This window comes from Styela clava, chromosome 5 (genome assembly GCF_964204865.1).
Source record: "Styela clava chromosome 5, kaStyClav1.hap1.2, whole genome shotgun sequence".
Taxonomy (NCBI): domain Eukaryota; kingdom Metazoa; phylum Chordata; class Ascidiacea; order Stolidobranchia; family Styelidae; genus Styela; species Styela clava.
The window spans coordinates 4,641,952-4,668,724 of record NC_135254.1 but is presented as its reverse complement, the minus strand read 5'-3'; the positions used below and the strand labels follow the sequence as shown (position 1 = coordinate 4,668,724).

General features: G+C 39.7%; 1 protein-coding gene, 27 non-coding genes and 1 pseudogene across 31 annotated transcripts in view; all 29 read right to left on the bottom strand.

Annotated features, from left to right (window-relative positions):
* Window positions 1-26,773, bottom strand: part of LOC120344644 (FGFR1 oncogene partner 2 homolog) — a 254,399-nt gene that overhangs the window by 25,572 nt on the left and 202,054 nt on the right. The window lies entirely within an intron of this gene.
* LOC144424220 (U1 spliceosomal RNA) lies at window positions 414-576 on the bottom strand. The gene has a single exon (XR_013476584.1). It is a non-coding gene; the product is annotated as a U1 spliceosomal RNA (small nuclear RNA).
* On the bottom strand, window positions 1,321-1,483 carry LOC144424152 (U1 spliceosomal RNA). The gene has a single exon (XR_013476516.1). It is a non-coding gene; the product is annotated as a U1 spliceosomal RNA (small nuclear RNA).
* LOC144424151 (U1 spliceosomal RNA) lies at window positions 2,090-2,252 on the bottom strand. Its single transcript, XR_013476515.1, has one exon. It is a non-coding gene; the product is annotated as a U1 spliceosomal RNA (small nuclear RNA).
* Window positions 2,859-3,021, bottom strand: LOC144424150 (U1 spliceosomal RNA). The gene has a single exon (XR_013476514.1). It is a non-coding gene; the product is annotated as a U1 spliceosomal RNA (small nuclear RNA).
* On the bottom strand, window positions 3,628-3,790 carry LOC144423825 (U1 spliceosomal RNA). Its single transcript, XR_013476191.1, has one exon. It is a non-coding gene; the product is annotated as a U1 spliceosomal RNA (small nuclear RNA).
* LOC144424017 (U1 spliceosomal RNA) lies at window positions 4,379-4,541 on the bottom strand. Its single transcript, XR_013476381.1, has one exon. It is a non-coding gene; the product is annotated as a U1 spliceosomal RNA (small nuclear RNA).
* Window positions 5,142-5,305, bottom strand: LOC144423288 (U1 spliceosomal RNA). The gene has a single exon (XR_013475782.1). It is a non-coding gene; the product is annotated as a U1 spliceosomal RNA (small nuclear RNA).
* Window positions 5,894-6,055, bottom strand: LOC144423123 (U1 spliceosomal RNA). The gene has a single exon (XR_013475617.1). It is a non-coding gene; the product is annotated as a U1 spliceosomal RNA (small nuclear RNA).
* LOC144424014 (U1 spliceosomal RNA) lies at window positions 6,644-6,806 on the bottom strand. The gene has a single exon (XR_013476378.1). It is a non-coding gene; the product is annotated as a U1 spliceosomal RNA (small nuclear RNA).
* Window positions 7,407-7,569, bottom strand: LOC144424013 (U1 spliceosomal RNA). The gene has a single exon (XR_013476377.1). It is a non-coding gene; the product is annotated as a U1 spliceosomal RNA (small nuclear RNA).
* LOC144424077 (U1 spliceosomal RNA) lies at window positions 8,170-8,332 on the bottom strand. The gene has a single exon (XR_013476441.1). It is a non-coding gene; the product is annotated as a U1 spliceosomal RNA (small nuclear RNA).
* Window positions 8,921-9,083, bottom strand: LOC144424128 (U1 spliceosomal RNA). The gene has a single exon (XR_013476492.1). It is a non-coding gene; the product is annotated as a U1 spliceosomal RNA (small nuclear RNA).
* LOC144424076 (U1 spliceosomal RNA) lies at window positions 9,684-9,846 on the bottom strand. The gene has a single exon (XR_013476440.1). It is a non-coding gene; the product is annotated as a U1 spliceosomal RNA (small nuclear RNA).
* LOC144424075 (U1 spliceosomal RNA) lies at window positions 10,447-10,609 on the bottom strand. Its single transcript, XR_013476439.1, has one exon. It is a non-coding gene; the product is annotated as a U1 spliceosomal RNA (small nuclear RNA).
* On the bottom strand, window positions 11,198-11,360 carry LOC144423824 (U1 spliceosomal RNA). The gene has a single exon (XR_013476190.1). It is a non-coding gene; the product is annotated as a U1 spliceosomal RNA (small nuclear RNA).
* Window positions 11,949-12,111, bottom strand: LOC144424028 (U1 spliceosomal RNA). The gene has a single exon (XR_013476393.1). It is a non-coding gene; the product is annotated as a U1 spliceosomal RNA (small nuclear RNA).
* LOC144424094 (U1 spliceosomal RNA) lies at window positions 12,700-12,862 on the bottom strand. The gene has a single exon (XR_013476458.1). It is a non-coding gene; the product is annotated as a U1 spliceosomal RNA (small nuclear RNA).
* Window positions 13,451-13,613, bottom strand: LOC144424012 (U1 spliceosomal RNA). The gene has a single exon (XR_013476376.1). It is a non-coding gene; the product is annotated as a U1 spliceosomal RNA (small nuclear RNA).
* LOC144423118 (U1 spliceosomal RNA) lies at window positions 14,214-14,376 on the bottom strand. The gene has a single exon (XR_013475612.1). It is a non-coding gene; the product is annotated as a U1 spliceosomal RNA (small nuclear RNA).
* Window positions 14,965-15,127, bottom strand: LOC144423114 (U1 spliceosomal RNA). Its single transcript, XR_013475608.1, has one exon. It is a non-coding gene; the product is annotated as a U1 spliceosomal RNA (small nuclear RNA).
* LOC144424074 (U1 spliceosomal RNA) lies at window positions 15,728-15,890 on the bottom strand. The gene has a single exon (XR_013476438.1). It is a non-coding gene; the product is annotated as a U1 spliceosomal RNA (small nuclear RNA).
* LOC144424073 (U1 spliceosomal RNA) lies at window positions 16,491-16,653 on the bottom strand. The gene has a single exon (XR_013476437.1). It is a non-coding gene; the product is annotated as a U1 spliceosomal RNA (small nuclear RNA).
* LOC144423838 (U1 spliceosomal RNA) lies at window positions 17,242-17,404 on the bottom strand. The gene has a single exon (XR_013476203.1). It is a non-coding gene; the product is annotated as a U1 spliceosomal RNA (small nuclear RNA).
* Window positions 17,993-18,155, bottom strand: LOC144423104 (U1 spliceosomal RNA). Its single transcript, XR_013475599.1, has one exon. It is a non-coding gene; the product is annotated as a U1 spliceosomal RNA (small nuclear RNA).
* On the bottom strand, window positions 18,756-18,907 carry LOC144423580 (U1 spliceosomal RNA; annotated as a pseudogene).
* LOC144423408 (U1 spliceosomal RNA) lies at window positions 25,100-25,262 on the bottom strand. The gene has a single exon (XR_013475902.1). It is a non-coding gene; the product is annotated as a U1 spliceosomal RNA (small nuclear RNA).
* Window positions 25,647-25,809, bottom strand: LOC144423486 (U1 spliceosomal RNA). The gene has a single exon (XR_013475980.1). It is a non-coding gene; the product is annotated as a U1 spliceosomal RNA (small nuclear RNA).
* Window positions 26,398-26,560, bottom strand: LOC144423116 (U1 spliceosomal RNA). The gene has a single exon (XR_013475610.1). It is a non-coding gene; the product is annotated as a U1 spliceosomal RNA (small nuclear RNA).

Below are 26,773 nucleotides of genomic sequence, written 5' to 3'. Positions count from 1 at the left end.
GCCGAATGAAGCTGAACAACTTTACAAGAAATAGCAAAGAGCCAGGGTTTGAAATATTAAACTATAAACAAAGAGCCACAGCCCCAATACGTACCTTGGACAGCAAACAATGATATTTCCAAATCTTGGCGCTAATTCTATTGCTCAATCAATGGCAACCCAATCTGAATGTGGAATTGCAAATAAGGAATTAAATGTAGAGACGATTGGATAAAGGGATAACTTGGATAATGGCAAGGCATGTCATGGACTAATATCAATAAATAAATTAATAAATGGATTGTAAGATTGGTCATGAGAAATATAAAACACCCAAACGAGGATCAATACGGCCACAACTAATGGAAGCAACGTGGCCGCTCATTGACTTAACTCGTAAGCCAACAGGATATTGGTAGTGAGCAAATATATAAAAGGGATAGCGCGAACGCAGTCCCCACTAGCAGAAATTACACGACCGAGTTATCCACATTTGGGATAATCGCTAGGGTCAATTTAGACTGGGTGCAATGACTAAACCTCGCCTAGGCAGAACCGCCTTTGTGATCGCGGTTGACTGCCTCGTCAGGTAAGTATGATTTGTGACGATTGGTTACGCATCACGAATGAATGTTCTATGCTAAGTGTTGAGAAGAACTTCTCAACATTAAAAACGATATGTGCAAAAGTTGCAATTTTAATTGATTCGTCTGTGGGTAACGTGGAATACGATTCATTGCGTTCACTCTTTTATGTGATACATCGCGAGTTCTTTGCCATCCGATGGCAGAGTGAAGTTGAACAACTTTACAAAAAATAGCAAGGACCAGTGGGTGGAATATTAAACTATAAACAATGAGCCGCAGCTACGATACGTACCTTAAACAGGGAATAATGATATTTCCGAATCTTGGCGCATCGCGAGTTCTTTGCCATCCGATGGCAGAGTGAAGTTGAACAACTTTACAAAAAATAGCAAGGACCAGGGGTTGAGATATTAAACTATAAACAAAGAGCCGCAGCTACGATAGGTAGCTTAAACAGGGAATAATGATATTTCCGAATCTTGGCGCTCATTCTATTGCTCAATCAATGGCAACACAATCTGAATGTGAAACTGCAAACAAGGAATCAATCTAGAGACGATTGGATAAAGGGATAACTTGGATAATGGCAAGGCATGTCATGGACTAATATTAATAAATGAATTGTAAGATTGGTCATGAGAAATATAACACACCCAAACGAGGATCAATACGGCCACAACTAATGAAAGCAACGTGGCCGCTCATTGACTTAACTCGTAAGCCAACAGGATATTGGTAGTGAGCAAATATATAAAAGGGATAGCGCGAACGCAGTCCCCACTAGCAGAAATTACACGACCGAGTTATCCACATTTGGGATAATCGCTAGGGTCAATTTAGTCTGGGTGCAATGACTAAACCTCGCCTAGGCAGAACCGCCTTCGTGATCGCGGTTGACGGCCTCGTCAGGTAAGTATGATTTGTGACGATTGGTTACGCATCATGAATGAATGTTCTATGCTAAGTGTTGAGAAGAACTTCTCAACATTAAAAACGATATGTGCAAAAGTTGCGATTTTAATTGATTCGTCTGTGGGTAACGTGGAATACGATTCATTGCGTTCACTCTTTTATGTGATACATCGCGAGTTGTTTGCCATCCGATGACAGAGTGAAGTTGAACAACTTTACAAAAAATAGCAAGGACCAGGGGATGGAATATTAAACTATAAACAAAGAGCCGCAGCTACGATACGTACCTTAAACAGGGAATAAACCTTAAACAGGGAATAATGATATTTCCGAATCTTGGCGCTCATTCTATTGCTCAATCAATGGCAACACAATCTGAATGTGAAACTGCAAACAAGGAATCAATCTAGAGACGGTTGGATAAAGGGATAACTTGGATAATGGCAAGGCATGTCATGGACTAATATCAATAAATGGATTGTAAGATTGGTCATGAGAAAGATAACACACCCAAACGAGGATCAATACGGCCACAACTAATGAAAGCAACGTGGCCGCTCATTGACTTAACTCGTAAGCCAACAGGATATTGGTAGTGAGCAAATATATAAAAGGGATAGCGCGAACGCAGTCCCCACTAGCAGAAATTACACGACCGAGTTATCCACATTTGGGATAATCGCTAGGGTCAATTTAGTCTGGGTGCAATGACTAAACCTCGCCTAGGCAGAACCGCCTTCGTGATCGCGGTTGACGGCCTCGTCAGGTAAGTATGATTTGTGACGATTGGTTACGCATCATGAATGAATGTTCTATGCTAAGTGTTGAGAAGAACTTCTCAACATTAAAAACGATATGTGCAAAAGTTGCGATTTTAATTGATTCGTCTGTGGGTAACGTGGAATACGATTCATTGCGTTCACTCTTTTATGTGATACATCGCGAGTTGTTTGCCATCCGATGACAGAGTGAAGTTGAACAACTTTACAAAAAATAGCAAGGACCAGGGGATGGAATATTAAACTATAAACAAAGAGCCGCAGCTACGATACGTACCTTAAACAGGGAATAAACCTTAAACAGGGAATAATGATATTTCCGAATCTTGGCGCTCATTCTATTGCTCAATCAATGGCAACACAATCTGAATGTGAAACTGCAAACAAGGAATCAATCTAGAGACGGTTGGATAAAGGGATAACTTGGATAATGGCAAGGCATGTCATGGACTAATATCAATAAATGGATTGTAAGATTGGTCATGAGAAAGATAACACACCCAAACGAGGATCAATACGGCCACAACTAATGAAAGCAACGTGGCCGCTCATTGACTTAACTCGTAAGCCAACAGGATATTGGTAGTGAGCAAATATATAAAAGGGATAGCGCGAACGCAGTCCCCACTAGCAGAAATTACACGACCGAGTTATCCACATTTGGGATAATCGCTAGGGTCAATTTAGTCTGGGTGCAATGACTAAACCTCGCCTAGGCAGAACCGCCTTCGTGATCGCGGTTGACGGCCTCGTCAGGTAAGTATGATTTGTGACGATTGGTTACGCATCATGAATGAATGTTCTATGCTAAGTGTTGAGAAGAACTTCTCAACATTAAAAACGATATGTGCAAAAGTTGCGATTTTAATTGATTCGTCTGTGGGTAACGTGGAATACGATTCATTGCGTTCACTCTTTTATGTGATACATCGCGAGTTGTTTGCCATCCGATGACAGAGTGAAGTTGAACAACTTTACAAAAAATAGCAAGGACCAGGGGATGGAATATTAAACTATAAACAAAGAGCCGCAGCTACGATACGTACCTTAAACAGGGAATAAACCTTAAACAGGGAATAATGATATTTCCGAATCTTGGCGCTCATTCTATTGCTCAATCAATGGCAACACAATCTGAATGTGAAACTGCAAACAAGGAATCAATCTAGAGACGGTTGGATAAAGGGATAACTTGGATAATGGCAAGGCATGTCATGGACTAATATCAATAAATGGATTGTAAGATTGGTCATGAGAAAGATAACACACCCAAACGAGGATCAATACGGCCACAACTAATGAAAGCAACGTGGCCGCTCATTGACTTAACTCGTAAGCCAACAGGATATTGGTAGTGAGCAAATATATAAAAGGGATAGCGCGAACGCAGTCCCCACTAGCAGAAATTACACGACCGAGTTATCCACATTTGGGATAATCGCTAGGGTCAATTTAGTCTGGGTGCAATGACTAAACCTCGCCTAGGCAGAACCGCCTTCGTGATCGCGGTTGACTGCCTCGTCAGGTAAGTATGATTTGTGACGATTGGTTACGCATCATGAATGAATGTTCTATGCTAAATGTTGAGAAGAACTTCTCAACATTAAAAACGATATGTGCAAAAGTTGCAATTTTAATTGATTCGTCTGTGGGTAACGTGGAATACGATTCATTGCGTTCACTCTTTTATGTGATACATCGCGAGTTCTTTGCCATCCGATGGCAGAGTGAAGTTGAACAACTTTACAAAAAATAGCAAGGACCAGGGGTTGAGATATTAAACTATAAACAAAGAGCCGCAGCTACGATACGTACCTTAAACAGGGAATAATGATATTTCCGAATCTTGGCGCTCATTCTATTGCTCAATCAATGGCAACACAATCTGAATGTGAAACTGCAAACAAGGAATCAATCTAGAGACGGTTGGATAAAGGGATAACTTGGATAATGGCAAGGCATGTCATGGACTAATATCAATAAATGGATTGTAAGATTGGTCATGAGAAAGATAACACACCCAAACGAGGATCAATACGGCCACAACTAATGAAAGCAATGTGGCCGCTCATTGACTTAACTCGTAAGCCAACAGCATATTGGTAGTGAGCAAATATACAAAAGGGATAGCGCGAACGCAGTCCCCACTAGCAGAAATTACACGACCGAGTTATCCACATTTGGGATAATCGCTAGGGTCAATTTAGTCTGAGTGCAATGACTAAACCTCGCCTAGGCAGAACCGCCTTCGTGATCGCGGTTGACGGCCTCGTCAGGTAAGTATGATTTGTGACGATTGGTTACGCATCATGAATGAATGTTCTATGCTAAATGTTGAGAAGAACTTCTCAACATTAAAAACGATATGTGCAAAAGTTGCAATTTTAATTGATTCGTCTGTGGGTAACGTGGAATACGATTCATTGCGTTCACTCTTTTATGTGATACATCGCGAGTTCTTTGCCATCCGATGACAGAGTGAAGTTGAATAACTTTACAAAAAATAGCAAGGACCAGGGGGTGGAATATTAAACTATAAACAAAGAGCCGCAGCTACGATACGTACCTTAAACAGGGAATAATGATATTTCCGAATCTTGGCGCTCATTCTATTGCTCAATCAATGGCAACACAATCTGAATGTGAAACTGCAAACAAGGAATCAATCTAGAGAAGGTTGGATTAAGGGCTAACTTGGATAATGGCAAGGCATGTCATGGACTAATATCAATAAATAAATTAATAAATGGATTGTAAGATTGGTCATGAGAAATTTAACACACCCAAACGAGGATCAATACGGCCACAACTAATGAAAGCATCGTGGCCGCTCATTGACTTAACTCGTAAGCCAACAGGATATTGGTAGTGAGCAAATATATAAAAGGGATAGCGCGAACGCAGTCCCCATTAGCAGAAATTACACGACCGAGTTATCCACATTTGGGATAATCGCTAGGGTCAATTTAGTCTGGGTGCAATGACTAAACCTCGCCTAGGCAGAACCGCCTTTTGTGATCGCGGTTGACTGCCTCGTCAGGTAAGTATGATTTGTGACGATTGGTTACGCATCATGAATGAATGTTCTATGCTAAGTGTTGAGAAGAACTTCTCAACATTAAAAACGATATGTGCAAAAGTTGCAATTTTAATTGATTCGTCTGTGGGTAACGTGGAATACGATTCATTGCGTTCACTCTTTTATGTGATACATCGCGAGTTCTTTGCCATCCGATGGCAGAGTGAAGTTGAACAACTTTACAAAAAATAGCAAGGACCAGTGGGTGGAATATTAAACTATAAACAATGAGCCGCAGCTACGATACGTACCTTAAACAGGGAATAATGATATTTCCGAATCTTGGCGCTCATTCTATTGCTCAATCAATGGCAACACAATCTGAATGTGAAACTGCAAACAAGGAATCAATCTAGAGACGATTGGATAAAGGGATAACTTGAATAATGGCAAGGCATGTCATGGACTAATATCAATAAATGGATTGTAAGATTGGTCATGAGAAAGATAACACACCCAAACGAGGATCAATACGGCCACAACTAATGAAAGCAACGTGGCCGCTCATTGACTTAACTCGTAAGCCAACAAGATATTGGTAGTGAGCAAATATATAAAAGGGATAGCGCGAACGCAGTCCCCACTAGCAGAAATTACACGACCGAGTTATCCACATTTGGGATAATCGCTAGGGTCAATTTGTCTGGGTGCAATGACTAAACCTCGCCTAGGCAGAACCGCCTTCGTGATCGCGGTTGACTGCCTCGTCAGGTAAGTATGATTTGTGACGATTGGTTACGCATCATGAATGAATGTTCTATGCTAAATGTTGAGAAGAACTTCTCAACATTAAAAACGATATGTGCAAAAGTTGCAATTTTAATTGATTCGTCTGTGGGTAACGTGGAATACGATTCATTGCGTTCACTCTTTTATGTGATACATCGCGAGTTGTTTGCCATCCGATGGCAGAGTGAAGTTGAACAACTTTACAAAAAATAGCAAGGACCAGTGGGTGGAATATTAAACTATAAACAATGAGCCGCAGCTACGATACGTACCTTAAACAGGGAATAATGATATTTCCGAATCTTGGCGCTCATTCTATTGCTCAATCAATGGCAACACAATCTGAATGTGAAACTGCAAACAAGGAATCAATCTAGAGACGATTGGATAAAGGGATAACTTGGATAATGGCAAGGCATGTCATGGACTAATATCAATAAATGGATTGTAAGATTGGTCATGAGAAAGATAACACACCCAAACGAGGATCAATACGGCCACAACTAATGAAAGCAACGTGGCCGCTCATTGACTTAACTCGTAAGCCAACAAGATATTGGTAGTGAGCAAATATATAAAAGGGATAGCGCGAACGCAGTCCCCACTAGCAGAAATTACACGACCGAGTTATCCACATTTGGGATAATCGCTAGGGTCAATTTAGTCTGAGTGCAATGACTAAACCTCGCCTAGGCAGAACCGCCTTCATGATCGCGGTTGACGGCCTCGTCAGGTAAGTATGATTTGTGACGATTGGTTACGCATCATGAATGAATGTTCTATGCTAAGTGTTGAGAAGAACTTCTCAACATTAAAAACGATATGTGCAAAAGTTGCAATTTTAATTGATTCGTCTGTGGGTAACGTGGAATACGATTCATTGCGTTCACTCTTTTATGTGATACATCGCGAGTTCTTTGCCATCCGATGACAGAGTGAAGTTGAACAACTTTACAAAAAATAGCAAGGACCAGGGGGTGGAATATTAAACTATAAACAAAGAGCCGCAGCTACGATACGTACCTTAAACAGGGAATAATGATATTTCCGAATCTTGGCGCTCATTCTATTGCTCAATCAATGGCAACACAATCTGAATGTGAAACTGCAAACAAGGAATCAATCTAGAGAAGGTTGGATTAAGGGCTAACTTGGATAATGGCAAGGCATGTCATGGACTAATATCAACAAATAAATTAATAAATGGATTGTAAGATTGGTCATGAGAAATTTAACACACCCAAACGAGGATCAATACGGCCACAACTAATGAAAGCAACGTGGCCGCTCATTGACTTAACTCGTAAGCCAACAAGATATTGGTAGTGAGCAAATATATAAAAGGGATAGCGCGAACGCAGTCCCCACTAGCAGAAATTACACGACCGAGTTATCCACATTTGGGATAATCGCTAGGGTCAATTTAGTCTGAGTGCAATGACTAAACCTCGCCTAGGCAGAACCGCCTTCATGATCGCGGTTGACGGCCTCGTCAGGTAAGTATGATTTGTGACGATTGGTTACGCATCATGAATGAATGTTCTATGCTAAGTGTTGAGAAGAACTTCTCAACATTAAAAACGATATGTGCAAAAGTTGCAATTTTAATTGATTCGTCTGTGGGTAACGTGGAATACGATTCATTGCGTTCACTCTTTTATGTGATACATCGCGAGTTCTTTGCCATCCGATGACAGAGTGAAGTTGAACAACTTTACAAAAAATAGCAAGGACCAGGGGGTGGAATATTAAACTATAAACAAAGAGCCGCAGCTACGATACGTACCTTAAACAGGGAATAATGATATTTCCGAATCTTGGCGCTCATTCTATTGCTCAATCAATGGCAACACAATCTGAATGTGAAACTGCAAACAAGGAATCAATCTAGAGAAGGTTGGATTAAGGGCTAACTTGGATAATGGCAAGGCATGTCATGGACTAATATCAACAAATAAATTAATAAATGGATTGTAAGATTGGTCATGAGAAATTTAACACACCCAAACAAGGATCAATACGGCCACAACTAATGAAAGCATCGTGGCCGCTCATTGACTTAACTCGTAAGCCAACAGGATATTGGTAGTGAGCAAATATATAAAAGGGATAGCGCGAACGCAGTCCCCACAAGCAGAAATTACACGACCGAGTTATCCACATTTGGGATAATCGCTAGGGTCAATTTAGTCTGGGTGCAATGACTAAACCTCGCCTAGGCAGAACCGCCTTTGTGATCGCGGTTGACTGCCTCGTCAGGTAAGTATGATTTGTGACGATTGGTTACGCATCATGAATGAATGTTCTATGCTAAGTGTTGAGAAGAACTTCTCAACATTAAAAACGATATGTGCAAAAGTTGCAATTTTAATTGATTCGTCTGTGGGTAACGTGGAATACGATTCATTGCGTTCACTCTTTTATGTGATACATCGCGAGTTCTTTGCCATCCGATGGCAGAGTGAAGTTGAACAACTTTACAAAAAATAGCAAGGACCAGGGGGTGGAATATTAAACTATAAACAATGAGCCGCAGCTACGATAGGTAGCTTAAACAGGGAATAATGATATTTCCGAATCTTGGCGCTCATTCTATTGCTCAATCAATGGCAACACAATCTGAATGTGAAACTGCAAACAAGGAATCAATCTAGAGACGGTTGGATAAAGGGATAACTTGGATAATGGCAAGGCATGTCATGGACTAATATCAATAAATGGATTGTAAGATTGGTCATGAGAAATATAACACACCCAAACGAGGATCAATACGGCCACAACTAATGAAAGCAACGTGGCCGCTCATTGACTTAACTCGTAAGCCAACAGGATATTGGTAGTGAGCAAATATATAAAAGGGATAGCGCGAACGCAGTCCCCACTAGCAGAAATTACACGACCGAGTTATCCACATTTGGGATAATCGCTAGGGTCAATTTAGTCTGGGTGCAATGACTAAACCTCGCCTAGGCAGAACCGCCTTCATGATCGCGGTTGACGGCCTCGTCAGGTAAGTATGATTTGTGACGATTGGTTACGCATCATGAATGAATGTTCTATGCTAAGTGTTGAGAAGAACTTCTCAACATTAAAAACGATATGTGCAAAAGTTGCAATTTTAATTGATTCGTCTGTGGGTAACGTGGAATACGATTCATTGCGTTCACTCTTTTATGTGATACATCGCGAGTTCTTTGCCATCCGATGACAGAGTGAAGTTGAACAACTTTACAAAAAATAGCAAGGACCAGGGGGTGGAATATTAAACTATAAACAAAGAGCCGCAGCTACGATACGTACCTTAAACAGGGAATAATGATATTTCCGAATCTTGGCGCTCATTCTATTGCTCAATCAATGGCAACACAATCTGAATGTGAAACTGCAAACAAGGAATCAATCTAGAGAAGGTTGGATTAAGGGCTAACTTGGATAATGGCAAGGCATGTCATGGACTAATATCAATAAATAAATTAATAAATGGATTGTAAGATTGGTCATGAGAAATTTAACACACCCAAACGAGGATCAATACGGCCACAACTAATGAAAGCATCGTGGCCGCTCATTGACTTAACTCGTAAGCCAACAGGATATTGGTAGTGAGCAAATATATAAAAGGGATAGCGCGAACGCAGTCCCCACAAGCAGAAATTACACGACCGAGTTATCCACATTTGGGATAATCGCTAGGGTCAATTTAGTCTGGGTGCAATGACTAAACCTCGCCTAGGCAGAACCGCCTTTGTGATCGCGGTTGACTGCCTCGTCAGGTAAGTATGATTTGTGACGATTGGTTACGCATCATGAATGAATGTTCTATGCTAAGTGTTGAGAAGAACTTCTCAACATTAAAAACGATATGTGCAAAAGTTGCAATTTTAATTGATTCGTCTGTGGGTAACGTGGAATACGATTCATTGCGTTCACTCTTCTATGTGATACATCGCGAGTTCTTTGCCATCCGATGACAGAGTGAAGTTGAACAACTTTACAAAAAATAGCAAGGACCAGGGGGTGGAATATTAAACTATAAACAAAGAGCCGCAGCTACGATACGTACCTTAAACAGGGAATAATGATATTTCCGAATCTTGGCGCTCATTCTATTGCTCAATCAATGGCAACACAATCTGAATGTGAAACTGCAAACAAGGAATCAATCTAGAGAAGGTTGGATTAAGGGCTAACTTGGATAATGGCAAGGCATGTCATGGACTAATATCAATAAATAAATTAATAAATGGATTGTAAGATTGGTCATGAGAAATTTAACACACCCAAACGAGGATCAATACGGCCACAACTAATGAAAGCATCGTGGCCGCTCATTGACTTAACTCGTAAGCCAACAGGATATTGGTAGTGAGCAAATATATAAAAGGGATAGCGCGAACGCAGTCCCCACAAGCAGAAATTACACGACCGAGTTATCCACATTTGGGATAATCGCTAGGGTCAATTTAGTCTGGGTGCAATGACTAAACCTCGCCTAGGCAGAACCGCCTTTGTGATCGCGGTTGACTGCCTCGTCAGGTAAGTATGATTTGTGACGATTGGTTACGCATCATGAATGAATGTTCTATGCTAAGTGTTGAGAAGAACTTCTCAACATTAAAAACGATATGTGCAAAAGTTGCAATTTTAATTGATTCGTCTGTGGGTAACGTGGATTACGATTCATTGCGTTCACTCTTTTATGTGATACATCGCGAGTTCTTTGCCATCCGATGGCAGAGTGAAGTTGAACAACTTTACAAAAAATAGCAAAGACCAGGGGGTGGAATATTAAACTATAAACAATGAGCCGCAGCTACGATAGGTAGCTTAAACAGGGAATAATGATATTTCCGAATCTTGGCGCTCATTCTATTGCTCAATCAATGGCAACACAATCTGAATGTGAAACTGCAAACAAGGAATCAATCTAGAGACGGTTGGATAAAGGGATAACTTGGATAATGGCAAGGCATGTCATGGACTAATATCAATAAATGGATTGTAAGATTGGTCATGAGAAATATAACACACCCAAACGAGGATCAATACGGCCACAACTAATGAAAGCAACGTGGCCGCTCATTGACTTAACTCGTAAGCCAACAGGATATTGGTAGTGAGCAAATATATAAAAGGGATAGCGCGAACGCAGTCCCCACTAGCAGAAATTACACGACCGAGTTATCCACATTTGGGATAATCGCTAGGGTCAATTTAGTCTGGGTGCAATGACTAAACCTCGCCTAGGCAGAACCGCCTTCGTGATCGCGGTTGACTGCCTCGTCAGGTAAGTATGATTTGTGACGATTGGTTACGCATCATGAATGAATGTTCTATGCTAAATGTTGAGAAGAAGTTCTCAACAATAAAAACGACATGTGCAAAAGTTGCAATTTTAAGTGATTCGTCTGTCAGGAACGTAGAATACGATTCATTGCGTTCACTCTTTTATGTGATACATCGCGAGTTCTTTGCCATCCGATGGCAGAGTGAAGTTGAACAACTTTACAAAAAATAACAAGGACCAGGGGTTGAGATATTAAACTATAAACAAAGAGCCGCAGCTACGATACGTACCTTAAACAGGGAATAATGATATTTCCGAATCTTGGCGCTCATTCTATTGCTCAATCAATGGCAACACAATCTGAATGTGAAACTGCAAACAAGGAATCAATCTAGAGACGGTTGGATAAAGGGATAACTTGGATAATGGCAAGGCATGTCATGGACTAATATCAATAAATGGATTGTAAGATTGGTCATGAGAAATATAACACACCCAAACGAGGATTAATACGGCCACAACTAATGAAAGCAACGTGGCCGCTCATTGACTTAACTCGTAAGCCAACAGGATATTGGTAGTGAGCAAATATATAAAAGGGATAGCGCGAACGCAGTCCCCACTAGCAGAAATTACACGACCGAGTTATCTACATTTGAGATAATCGCTAGGGTCAATTTAGTCTGGGTGCAATGACTAAACCTCGCCTAGGCAGAACCGCCTTCGTGATCGCGGTTGACTGCCTCGTCAGGTAAGTATGATTTGTGACGATTGGTTACGCATCATGAATGAATGTTCTATGCTAAATGTTGAGAAGAAGTTCTCAACAATAAAAACGACATGTGCAAAAGTTGCAATTTTAAATGATTCGTCTGTCAGGAACGTAGAATACGATTCATTGCGTTCACTCTTTTATGTGATACATCGCGAGTTCTTTGCCATCCGATGGCAGAGTGAAGTTGAACAACTTTACAAAAAATAGCAAGGACCAGGGGTTGAGATATTAAACTATAAACAAAGAGCCGCAGCTACGATACGTACCTTAAACAGGGAATAATGATATTTCCGAATCTTGGCGCTCATTCTATTGCTCAATCAATGGCAACACAATCTGAATGTGAAACTGCAAACAAGGAATCAATCTAGAGACGGTTGGATGAAGGGATAACTTGGATAATGGCAAGGCATGTCATGGACTAATATCAATAAATGGATTGTAAGATTGGTCATGAGAAAGATAACACACCCAAACGAGGATCAATACGGCCACAACTAATGAAAGCAACGTGGCCGCTCATTGACTTAACTCGTAAGCCAACAGGATATTGGTAGTGAGCAAATATACAAAAGGGATAGCGCGAACGCAGTCCCCACTAGCAGAAATTACACGACCGAGTTATCCACATTTGGGATAATCGCTAGGGTCAATTTAGTCTGGGTGCAATGACTAAACCTCGCCTAGGCAGAACCGCCTTCGTGATAGCGGTTGACTGCCTCGTCAGGTAAGTATGATTTGTGACGATTGGTTACGCATCATGAATGAATGTTCTATGCTAAATGTTGAGAAGAACTTCTCAACATTAAAAACGATATGTGCAAAAGTTGCAATTTTAATTGATTCGTCTGTGGGTAACGTGGAATACGATTCATTGCGTTCACTCTTTTATGTGATACATCGCGAGTTGTTTGCCATCCGATGGCAGAGTGAAGTTGAACAACTTTACAAAAAATAGCAAGGACCAGTGGGTGGAATATTAAACTATAAACAATGAGCCGCAGCTACGATACGTACCTTAAACAGGGAATAATGATATTTCCGAATCTTGGCGCTCATTCTATTGCTCAATCAATGGCAACACAATCTGAATGTGAAACTGCAAACAAGGAATCAATCTAGAGACGATTGGATAAAGGGATAACTTGGATAATGGCAAGGCATGTCATGGACTAATATCAATAAATGGATTGTAAGATTGGTCATGAGAAAGATAACACACCCAAACGAGGATCAATACGGCCACAACTAATGAAAGCAACGTGGCCGCTCATTGACTTAACTCGTAAGCCAACAAGATATTGGTAGTGAGCAAATATATAAAAGGGATAGCGCGAACGCAGTCCCCACTAGCAGAAATTACACGACCGAGTTATCCACATTTGGGATAATCGCTAGGGTCAATTTAGTCTGAGTGCAATGACTAAACCTCGCCTAGGCAGAACCGCCTTCATGATCGCGGTTGACGGCCTCGTCAGGTAAGTATGATTTGTGACGATTGGTTACGCATCATGAATGAATGTTCTATGCTAAGTGTTGAGAAGAACTTCTCAACATTAAAAACGATATGTGCAAAAGTTGCAATTTTAATTGATTCGTCTGTGGGTAACGTGGAATACGATTCATTGCGTTCACTCTTTTATGTGATACATCGCGAGTTCTTTGCCATCCGATGACAGAGTGAAGTTGAACAACTTTACAAAAAATAGCAAGGACCAGGGGGTGGAATATTAAACTATAAACAAAGAGCCGCAGCTACGATACGTACCTTAAACAGGGAATAATGATATTTCCGAATCTTGGCGCTCATTCTATTGCTCAATCAATGGCAACACAATCTGAATGTGAAACTGCAAACAAGGAATCAATCTAGAGAAGGTTGGATTAAGGGCTAACTTGGATAATGGCAAGGCATGTCATGGACTAATATCAACAAATAAATTAATAAATGGATTGTAAGATTGGTCATGAGAAATTTAACACACCCAAACAAGGATCAATACGGCCACAACTAATGAAAGCATCGTGGCCGCTCATTGACTTAACTCGTAAGCCAACAGGATATTGGTAGTGAGCAAATATATAAAAGGGATAGCGCGAACGCAGTCCCCACAAGCAGAAATTACACGACCGAGTTATCCACATTTGGGATAATCGCTAGGGTCAATTTAGTCTGGGTGCAATGACTAAACCTCGCCTAGGCAGAACCGCCCTTGTGATCGCGGTTGACTGCCTCGTCAGGTAAGTATGATTTGTGACGATTGGTTACGCATCATGAATGAATGTTCTATGCTAAGTGTTGAGAAGAACTTCTCAACATTAAAAACGATATGTGCAAAAGTTGCAATTTTAATTGATTCGTCTGTGGGTAACGTGGAATACGATTCATCGCGTTCACTCTTTTATGTGATACATCGCGAGTTCTTTGCCATCCGATGGCAGAGTGAAGTTGAACAACTTTACAAAAAATAGCAAGGACCAGGGGGTGGAATATTAAACTATAAACAATGAGCCGCAGCTACGATAGGTAGCTTAAACAGGGAATAATGATATTTCCGAATCTTGGCGCTCATTCTATTGCTCAATCAATGGCAACACAATCTGAATGTGAAACTGCAAACAAGGAATCAATCTAGAGACGGTTGGATAAAGGGATAACTTGGATAATGGCAAGGCATGTCATGGACTAATATCAATAAATGGATTGTAAGATTGGTCATGAGAAATATAACACACCCAAACGAGGATCAATACGGCCACAACTAATGAAAGCAACGTGGCCGCTCATTGACTTAACTCGTAAGCCAACAGGATATTGGTAGTGAGCAAATATATAAAAGGGATAGCGCGAACGCAGTCCCCACTAGCAGAAATTACACAACCGAGTTATCCACATTTGGGATAATCGCTAGGGTCAATTTAGTCTGGGTGCAATGACTAAACCTCGCCTAGGCAGAACCGCCTTCATGATCGCGGTTGACGGCCTCGTCAGGTAAGTATGATTTGTGACGATTGGTTACGCATCATGAATGAATGTTCTATGCTAAGTGTTGAGAAGAACTTCTCAACATTAAAAACGATATGTGCAAAAGTTGCAATTTTAATTGATTCGTCTGTGGGTAACGTGGAATACGATTCATTGCGTTCACTCTTTTATGTGATACATCGCGAGTTCTTTGCCATCCGATGACAGAGTGAAGTTGAACAACTTTACAAAAAATAGCAAGGACCAGGGGGTGGAATATTAAACTATAAACAAAGAGCCGCAGCTACGATACGTACCTTAAACAGGGAATAATGATATTTCCGAATCTTGGCGCTCATTCTATTGCTCAATCAATGGCAACACAATCTGAATGTGAAACTGCAAACAAGGAATCAATCTAGAGAAGGTTGGATTAAGGGCTAACTTGGATAATGGCAAGGCATGTCATGGACTAATATCAATAAATAAATTAATAAATGGATTGTAAGATTGGTCATGAGAAATTTAACACACCCAAACGAGGATCAATACGGCCACAACTAATGAAAGCATCGTGGCCGCTCATTGACTTAACTCGTAAGCCAACAGGATATTGGTAGTGAGCAAATATATAAAAGGGATAGCGCGAACGCAGTCCCCACAAGCAGAAATTACACGACCGAGTTATCCACATTTGGGATAATCGCTAGGGTCAATTTAGTCTGGGTGCAATGACTAAACCTCGCCTAGGCAGAACCGCCTTTGTGATCGCGGTTGACTGCCTCGTCAGGTAAGTATGATTTGTGACGATTGGTTACGCATCATGAATGAATGTTCTATGCTAAGTGTTGAGAAGAACTTCTCAACATTAAAAACGATATGTGCAAAAGTTGCAATTTTAATTGATTCGTCTGTGGGTAACGTGGAATACGATTCATTGCGTTCACTCTTCTATGTGATACATCGCGAGTTCTTTGCCATCCGATGACAGAGTGAAGTTGAACAACTTTACAAAAAATAGCAAGGACCAGGGGGTGGAATATTAAACTATAAACAAAGAGCCGCAGCTACGATACGTACCTTAAACAGGGAATAATGATATTTCCGAATCTTGGCGCTCATTCTATTGCTCAATCAATGGCAACACAATCTGAATGTGAAACTGCAAACAAGGAATCAATCTAGAGAAGGTTGGATTAAGGGCTAACTTGGATAATGGCAAGGCATGTCATGGACTAATATCAATAAATAAATTAATAAATGGATTGTAAGATTGGTCATGAGAAATTTAACACACCCAAACGAGGATCAATACGGCCACAACTAATGAAAGCATCGTGGCCGCTCATTGACTTAACTCGTAAGCCAACAGGATATTGGTAGTGAGCAAATATATAAAAGGGATAGCGCGAACGCAGTCCCCACAAGCAGAAATTACACGACCGAGTTATCCACATTTGGGATAATCGCTAGGGTCAATTTAGTCTGGGTGCAATGACTAAACCTCGCCTAGGCAGAACCGCCTTTGTGATCGCGGTTGACTGCCTCGTCAGGTAAGTATGATTTGTGACGATTGGTTACGCATCATGAATGAATGTTCTATGCTAAGTGTTGAGAAGAACTTCTCAACATTAAAAACGATATGTGCAAAAGTTGCAATTTTAATTGATTCGTCTGTGGGTAACGTGGATTACGATTCATTGCGTTCACTCTTTTATGTGATACATCGCGAGTTCTTTGCCATCCGATGGCAGAGTGAAGTTGAACAACTTTACAAAAAATAGCAAAGACCAGGGGGTGGAATATTAAACTATAAACAATGAGCCGCAGCTACGATAGGTAGCTTAAACAGGGAATAATGATATTTCCGAATCTTGGCGCTCATTCTATTGCTCAATCAATGGCAACACAATCTGAATGTGAAACTGCAAACAAGGAATCAATCTAGAGACGGTTGGATAAAGGGATAACTTGGATAATGGCAAGGCATGTCATGGACTAATATCAATAAATGGATTGTAAGATTGGTCATGAGAAATATAACACACCCAAACGAGGATCAATACGGCCACAACTAATGAAAGCAACGTGGCCGCTCATTGACTTAACTCGTAAGCCAACAGGATATTGGTAGTGAGCAAATATATAAAAGGGATAGCGCGAACGCAGTCCCCACTAGCAGAAATTACACGACCGAGTTATCCACATTCGGGATAATCGCTAGGGTCAATTTAGTCTGGGTGCAATGACTAAACCTCGCCTAGGCAGAACCGCCTTCGTGATCGCGGTTGACTGCCTCGTCAGGTAAGTATGATTTGTGACGATTGGTTACGCATCATGAATGAATGTTCTATGCTAAATGTTGAGAAGAAGTTCTCAACAATAAAAACGACATGTGCAAAAGTTGCAATTTTAAGTGATTCGTCTGTCAGGAACGTAGAATACGATTCATTGCGTTCACTCTTTTATGTGATACATCGCGAGTTCTTTGCCATCCGATGGCAGAGTGAAGTTGAACAACTTTACAAAAAATAACAAGGACCAGGGGTTGAGATATTAAACTATAAACAAAGAGCCGCAGCTACGATACGTACCTTAAACAGGGAATAATGATATTTCCGAATCTTGGCGCTCATTCTATTGCTCAATCAATGGCAACACAATCTGAATGTGAAACTGCAAACAAGGAATCAATCTAGAGACGGTTGGATAAAGGGATAACTTGGATAATGGCAAGGCATGTCATGGACTAATATCAATAAATGGATTGTAAGATTGGTCATGAGAAAGATAACACACCCAAACGAGGATCAATACGGCCACAACTAATGAAAGCAACGTGGCCGCTCATTGACTTAACTCGTAAGCCAACAGCATATTGGTAGTGAGCAAATATATAAAAGGGATAGCGCGAACGCAGTCCCCACTAGCAGAAATTACACGACCGAGTTATCCACATTTGGGATAATCGCTAGGGTCAATTTAGTCTGAGTGCGATGACTAAACCTCGCCTAGGCAGAACCGCCTTCATGATCGCGGTTGACGGCCTCGTCAGGTAAGTATGATTTGTGACGATTGGTTACGCATCATGAATGAATGTTCTATGCTAAGTGTTGAGAAGAACTTCTCAACATTAAAAACGATATGTGCAAAAGTTGCAATTTTAATTGATTCGTCTGTGGGTAACGTGGAATACGATTCATTGCGTTCACTCTTTTATGTGGTACATCGCGAGTTCTTTGCCATCCGATGACAGAGTGAAGTTGAACAACTTTACAAAAAATAGCAAGGACCAGGGGGTGGAATATTAAACTATAAACAAAGAGCCGCAGCTACGATACGTACCTTAAACAGGGAATAATGATATTTCCGAATCTTGGCGCTCATTCTATTGCTCAATCAATGGCAACACAATCTGAATGTGAAACTGCAAACAAGGAATCAATCTAGAGAAGGTTGGATTAAGGGCTAACTTGGATAATGGCAAGGCATGTCATGGACTAATATCAATAAATAAATTAATAAATGGATTGTAAGATTGGTCATGAGAAATTTAACACACCCAAACGAGGATCAATACGGCCACAACTAATGAAAGCATCGTGGCCGCTCATTGACTTAACTCGTAAGCCAACAGGATATTGGTAGTGAGCAAATATATAAAAGGGATAGCGCGAACGCAGTCCCCACAAGCAGAAATTACACGACCGAGTTATCCACATTTGGGATAATCGCTAGGGTCAATTTAGTCTGGGTGCAATGACTAAATTTTATTTTTTATTTTTTTTTAATTTTAAAAAGGATCAGAACAGCACTACTGGATCCAGCCCAACGCCTTCATTTCCTGGTAATGCCAATGGAAGCTAATCATTCATTTACCTTTATTTAAAAGGTTTGATCCATACCACGTGATGTGGTAGACCTCCAATCATCATATCCGTTATTTTTAGATGGTATTTCATGTTTTTTATCAATAAAATGGTTTGTAAATATGGCATTGTGCTCTTTATTTTGGGGAGAAATCCCGTAACATGAGGCTTCTTATATACTTTAAGCACATACCGTAATGGTATTTTAAAGTTGCATGGTCTTGGTAAAAACATTTTCTTTAAAATCAATCAAATTTCTTTTTTTTTTTGTTGTGCCTCATTACTTTTTGTTATATCCATCTTAAGTTCGTGCTTCGTAACCCAATATTTCTTTCCAATTCGTTTTAAGCGTTATGTTCCTTGTTCCATCATATGTTTCTAATTGAAGATCAGCAAATTCTGCCAAGTTCCTTATGACGTCTGCACTGATTTCTTCATATTCTCTTTTATTTAAATTTCTGTTCAGTTTATCTAATTTTCGTTTCATTTTTATTATTCTAACTTTCAATATCTGAAGACCTTTCCAAATCAACAGCTTATTTGTACCATCGTATTGATTTGTAAAAACGGTTTCTTTGGATAAAATGATGTTTTGTCCCGTTATATTTCGCAATTTGGCCTCCATATCCCTTATAATAGAATTTATGACAGTACAGTTTTGAAATATGTGTTTTGTGTCATCGTTTCCAACCCCACAAAACTTACATTTAACTTTAATGCCTTTAGTTGCTATGTATGCTCTATATCCGGTGTTTTTTTTCTTTTCTCCATAAAGAAATCCTTCTTTTCTGATTCGATAGGAAATGACTTTTTCATAGTTTGTAAAATATTGTTTAAAATCTTTGTGTGTTAAGTGAACGTCCGCCCATTCCGTTTCTTGTGCTTTCGCAGTTTCAACTGTTTTGTTATTTCTAAACAAGGTATATAACTTTTTCAAATTCATGTCTCCCCATTCCTCTTTGTTCAACTTGATTGTCTTTACTAATTCTAATAAGTTAGTCCATTTGTTAGGTGCTTTCATAGTATGTGGCATTGAATTGGTATAGAGATGATTGTTCAGTGTCCGAATTCTTGTTCCCAAACTATACAATGCCTCAAAATGCCAGAATTGAGACGGTTTTTCAATGATGGCCAGTTTTGCAACTTTTTCAGTTTTACATGAGTTTATTTTTGCTTCCAGATCAATTGTTCCAAATCCACCATGAAGTTTGTTTTTTTGAAGTTCAGTTCTCTTTATTGCTTCAAATGTTTCGGGGTACCATAAGAATTTATAGATGATGGCATTAATTTTCATTATCTGCTCCTTGGATACTGCTATTGTTCTTGCGCTGTGGAGAATTTGGGATATAGCCAAAGAATTTATTATAGTGTTTTTACCATACCATGTTAAATTTCTTGTTTTGCTCATATTCAATACTTTTGTGATTTTTGAGATCTTCTCGTTCCATGTTAAAGTTTCTTTGTTTTTACCAAAATACACTCCTAATATTTTTATATGATCCTTGATATATCCTTTATATTTTGTATTATTCACCATATCCATTGCTCTTTTGTTTATGCATAATATTTCCGTTTTATCTTGGTTTATTCTTTGACCAGTGGCTAATCTAAACTTTTCTAATTCAGCAAAGATATTGTCAATTGAGTGAATGTCCATTATCGTAAAACCCAAATCATCAGCGTACTGATCCATCTTATGTTGCTTTCTCCCCAGCTTGATACCCTTTATTAATTTATTTCCTTCTATTGACCTTGCTAGTGGTTCCGTGTTAATCGTATATAAAAGCATGCTCAAAGGGCATCCCTGTCGCAGTCCCCTCTTAATCATAATTGGCCTCGAAAATCTTCCATTTATTTCAATATTGCTTGTTATCCCAATGTATAGTTCCTTAATAAGCCGGATCAACTTTGTTCCAATATTAATTTTCTCTAATATTTTCATGAGGTAATTGTGGCAGACCATGTCGAACGCCTTCAAACTGTCTATTGATATAATTACACCCGGGAAATCTTTTTCTTTACAATGTCGGTCCACCGCATCAACATTATAATGCACATCGAATATGCTACGAGAAGGAATCGTACATTTTTGGGTTTCACTAATTATATTTCCTAATTTTGATTTAAGTCTGTTTGCTATTAATTTACTTAAAATTTTATAATCGGTGTTTAAGTTGGATATTGGCCGCCAGTTTTTTAGCAATTCTTCTTCTCCTTTTTTGTGTATGAGAATTACTTTCGCCAGTTTAAAGCTAGGGGGAAGTGAACCAGACATGATAATATTGTTGATTAATTGGGTGATATCTGTTTTTAATTGTTTCCAAAATTTCAGGTAAAATTCTTTTGATATGCCGTCAAAACCAGGTGATTTTCCGTTTTCCATTTCTTTGATTATTTTAAGGAGCTCTTCTTCTGTTGTCGGCTGCTCTATACATTCCACATCAGCGTCTGAAAGTATTGTCGGTTTCATTAGATTAATAAGTCTATTTTGTTCGCTTTTTCTTACTTCGGGGGTTTTCCCCCAGAGGTTGTGATAAAAAGATTCAACACCTTGCATGATATTATCTTCATCCTCGACACATATTCCTTGTTCATTAATAATTTTAGATATCGAGGTCTGTTTTGCCCTTCTTTTAATTCTTTGATAAAACGTTTTGGTTACGGTCTCACCTAGTTCTAAATCTGGCATTTTGGCTCTCAATTTCAGCGAATTCTGATTGGGTTGGCTTAACTGTTGTAATTGTTTCCGCATCACTTTCAAAATATTCAGAGTTTCTGGGTTATGATCGACATTGTTTATTAATTTGCTAATTTCTTCCGTTATCCTTTGCTTTTCACTTTTCTGAATCCGACTTTTTATAATTGAGTATGATATTGCCTCTTTTCTTATTTTGGTTTTGACCCAATCCCACCATAGTTGAATACTTTCAAACCGTTGTTTTTCTAGTTGAGATTCTTGTAGTAAGTTTTTAATGATATCTTGAAAGTCCAAATTATTGAAGTGTGTAGTGTTGTTTCGCCATGTTCCCCGTCCCCATCTGATTTTAGTTTTGTTCGATAAAATTATTGATGGAATCAAAATGTGATCAGAGATAAGGTTGACTGTGTGGCCTGTAGATTTTATATGTGGGTATAAATTGTTTGTGTTGTAGATTTTATCTATACGTCTACTCTGTTTGGCACTTGAGAAAGTGTAGATATTTTTATCGGGATGTCTCCTTCGAAAGGTATCACTAAAGCTATTTTGGTACACAAAACTTTTCAGGATTTTCTCCGCCTTGTTTAATTTATATGCTCCCCCATGAAGAATATCTTTTCTATCAAGTACACAATTGAAATCACCAACCATTATAACATGTTGGTTTAATGATGTGAACCTTTCCATTTTGTGCGTAAGTTCCTTATAATAGTCCGTCTGTTCCTTCCCTCTTACTGATGGACCATATATATTGAAAACGAATAGCTTTGATCCCGCGTAATTTAAAGTAATATAGTCGGTCCTCCATTCTTGTAATATGTCATACCTCATTATGATATTTTTTAATGAATTACTAACCATAATGGCTGTACCGCGTTTGAAATACTTATGTGAATTGTTCGAGACATCTATAGAATTGATGTAAATCTCAAATTCTAAATTTTTGGCCCAATCTTTTAATTGTCGTTTATTTATTTTATGTATTTCTTGCATGCATATGATCTGCACCTTTTCATCTTTTATAAAGTTTACTATTCTTGACATGTGTTTTGTCAGGCCATCGACGTTAATAGAAGAGATTTTTAAGTTTGAGTTTAGTTCCGTGCTTTTGTTTCGTTCTGTGTTTCATTCTTCTCCGTATTATCTTGCCTTGATTTTTTTTGCCGAATCGACTGTTTATTCCCTTTGAGTTCTGAGTTTTCAGGACTAGGATTTCCTCTTTTTTGTGCCGAGGGTGAATCTGGTCGCATTCTTTGAACATTATGACTTCTGGTTGTTCCTGTTTTACGGGTATTTCTTTGTGGTCTTGGAACAAATAAGTCTGCCAATGGAGATCCAACGTCATTCACATTGGCTTTGAATACGTTATCCGCACTCATCTGAGAGGGTGGTGTGGCTAGAAAAGTCATATTTTCAGCCCAATTTTTTGTTTGCAAGTTTTGATCAAATTGAACTTCTGGCTGTTCGGTGTCCAATGTACTTGTTTGGCTATTATTATCAGGTATGACTTCTATAATGGGGGAAATAATCTCTGTGATTTCAAATGGAACAGGTTTTCTTGTTTTACATTTTTCGTCTTTCTCTGCTATTTTTTCGCGATGTATTTGTGCTTCTGTGGTGATATTTTTGGGTTGTTTTGGAGCTTTCACGGAGCTAAAACCTCGCGGTTTGAAGAATGCGACTGCATTTAGTTCTTTCGCAACGTTATTAGAAGGTACATTGATAATGCTTCGGCGCTCTGGTGTAAGTGGTGAATTTTCTTTCTCCTGTGATTTTGACTTTGCATTAATTTTGTTACCACTTTCAGTTTGTTCCTTTGATTTTTCAGCGAGACAATGCTTTTGCAAGTGACCTGGTTCTTTGCACACACGACAACGTACTTCATTAACACAAGATGCTGTTTTGTGACCATTCTCAAAACAGTTATTACATCTAGGAACGTACAATTCTTTTGGCAAAAAGGTTTTGCATTTCATTCCGTCAATAAAAACGAAGGCGGGTAGTTTGTCGATTTTGAACTTCCTGATGGTGAAAGACGTATGACCATTGTGGACGTTGGTCCCCCTGTGCCAAAGTCTAGTTGCTTTGACTATTTCGCCACATCCTGTGCGCTTCATAGCCTCAATCGCCTTATTCGGAGAGGTCTCATATGCGATTCCGCGGACAGTGATCTTGACAGGTGGTTGAAACGGTAAGGAAAAGGTGATGGTCAAGTCTTCCAACAGCAGCTCGCCGTTAGTTTTTTCTAGTAGAGACTCTCTGCGAAGATCTACTCCTTCCACCAGTGGTTTGAAAGACATAATCCATTGATTCTTCGAGGACTCCCATAAGCAACCTATGTCATTGATGAAGTCTGCCGTTTGTGGTGTTATTGAAAGCAGCTCGTATAGCTCAGCAAACGACAGATCTTTAGACCCCTGTAATAAGAGCGTCCTTTCCCGCTGTGTTGTTGATTCCTGTGGTTCCTTGGAAAGTGCAGCAGCGTAAGACATCCTCCTTCCTTTTAATTCGCAATGTAGTAAATCCTCTTAATAGTCCAAGTCTACGTAGTTCCACAGATAATCCAGTAATCCTTCGTTTTTTTCACAGATAAAGGCAAGTACTTTTTCCTAACACAGTTAAAGGTTGACGGCCGAGGGCCTGGTGCTCGGGTCCTAGAACCGTTGCACACTCCCTTCCGAGAGGCCCCTTAAAATAAGCGCAGAGAGGGGCCTCTCACGGATAGCGGACAGAGCGGGGCTTCGAACCCGATACACCTCTGTTTTGGGGATACCAAGGGGCGCCAGAACAAACCCTCAGTACAACCAACTAAACCTAGCTAAGCAGGACCGTGGTCGCGGTTGACTGCCTCGTCAGGTAAGTATGATTTGTGACGATTGGTTGCGCATCATGAATGAATGTTCTATGCTAAATGTTGAGAAGAAGTTCTCAACAATAAAAACGATATGTGCAAAAGTTGCAATTTTAATTGATTCGTCTGTCAGTAACATAGAATACGATTCATTGCGTTCAAATCTTTTATGTGATACATCGTGAGTTTTTTGCCATCCGATGCAGAATGAAGCTGAACAACTTGACAAGAAATAGCAAGGACCAGGGGTTGAAATATTAAACTATAAACAAAGAGCCGCAGCTCCGATACGTACCTTAAACAGAGAATAACGATATTTCCGAATCTTGGCGCTCATTCTATTGCTCAATCAATGGCAACACAATCTGAATGTGGAACTGCAAGCAAGGACGGTGGGATAAAGGGATAACTTGGATAATGGCAAAGCATGTCATGGAATAATATCAATAAATGGATTGTAAGATTGGTCATGAGAAATATAACACACCCAAACAAGGATCAATACGGCCACAACTAATGAAAGCAACGTGGCCGCTCATTGACCTAACTCAAAAGCCAACAAGATTATTGGTAGTGAGCAAATATATAAAAGGGATAGCGCGAACGCAGTCCCCACTAGCAGAAATTACACGACCGAGTTATCCACATTTGGGATACTCGCTAGTGTCAATTTAGTCTGGGTGCAATGACTAAACCTCGCCTAGGCAGAACCGCTTACGTGATCACGGTTGACTGCCTCGTCAGGTAAGTATGATTTGTGACGATTGGTTGCGCATCATGAATGAATGTTCTATGCTAAATGTTGAGAAGAAGTTCTCAACAATAAGAACGATATGTGCAAAAGTTGCTATTTTAATTGATTCGTCTGTCAGTAACGTAGAATACGATGGCAACCCAATCTGAATGTGGAACTGCAAATAAGGAATGAATCTAGAGACGGTTGGATAAAAGAAATAACTTGGATAATGGCAGGGCATGTCATGGAATATTATCAATGAATGAATTGTAAGATTGTTCATGAGAAATATACCACACCCAAACGAGGATCAATACGGCCACAACTGATGAAAGCAACGTGGCCGCTCATTGACCTAACTCGTAAGCCAACAGGATATTGGTCGTGAGCAAATATATAAAAGGGATAGCGCGAAGGCAGTCCCCACAAGCAGAAATTACACGACCGAGTGATCCACATTTGGGATAATCGCTAGGGTCAATTTAGTCTGGGTGCAATAACTAAACCTCGCCTAGGCAGAACCGCCTTCGTGATCGCGGTTGACTGCCTCGTCAGGTAAGTACGGTTTGTGACGATTGGTTGCGCATCATGATTGAATGTTCTATGCTAAACGTTGAGAAGAAGTTCTCAACAATAAAAACGATATGTGCAAAAGTTGCAATTTTAATTGATTCGTCTGTCAGTAACATAGAATACGATTCCTTGTGTTCAAATCTTTTACGTGATACATCGCGAGTTTTTTGCCATCCGATGCAGAATGAAGCTGAACAATTTTACAAGAAATAGCAAGGACCAGGGGTTGAAATATTAAACTATAAACAAAGAGCCGCAGCCACGATACGTACCTTGGACAGCAAACAATGATACTTCCAAATCTTGGCGCTCATTCTATTGCTCAATCAATGGCAACACAATCTGAATGTGAAACTGCAAACAAGGAATCAATCTAGAGACGGTTGGATAAAGGGATAACTTGGATAATGGCAAGGCATGTCATGGACTAATATCAATAAATGGATTGTAAGATTGGTCATGAGAAATATAACACACCCAAACGAGGATCAATACGGCCACAACTAATGAAAGCAACGTGGCCGCTCATTGACTTAACTCGTAAGCCAACAGGATATTGGTAGTGAGCAAATATATAAAAGGGATAGCGCGAACGCAGTCCCCACTAGCAGAAATTACACGACCGAGTTATCCACATTTGGGATAATCGCTAGGGTCAATTTAGTCTGGGTGCAATAACTAAACCTCGCCTAGGCAGAACCGCCTTCGTGATCGCGGTTGACTGCTTCGTCAGGTAAGTATGATTTGTGACGATTGGTTACGCATCATGAATGAATGTTCTATGCTAAATGTTGAGAAGAAGTTCTCAAAAATAAAAACGACATGTGCAAAAGTTGCAATTTTAATTGATTCGTCTGTCAGGAACGTAGAATACGATTCATTGCGTTCACTCTTTTATGTGATACATCGCGAGTTCTTTGCCATCCGATGGCAGAGTGAAGTTGAACAACTTTA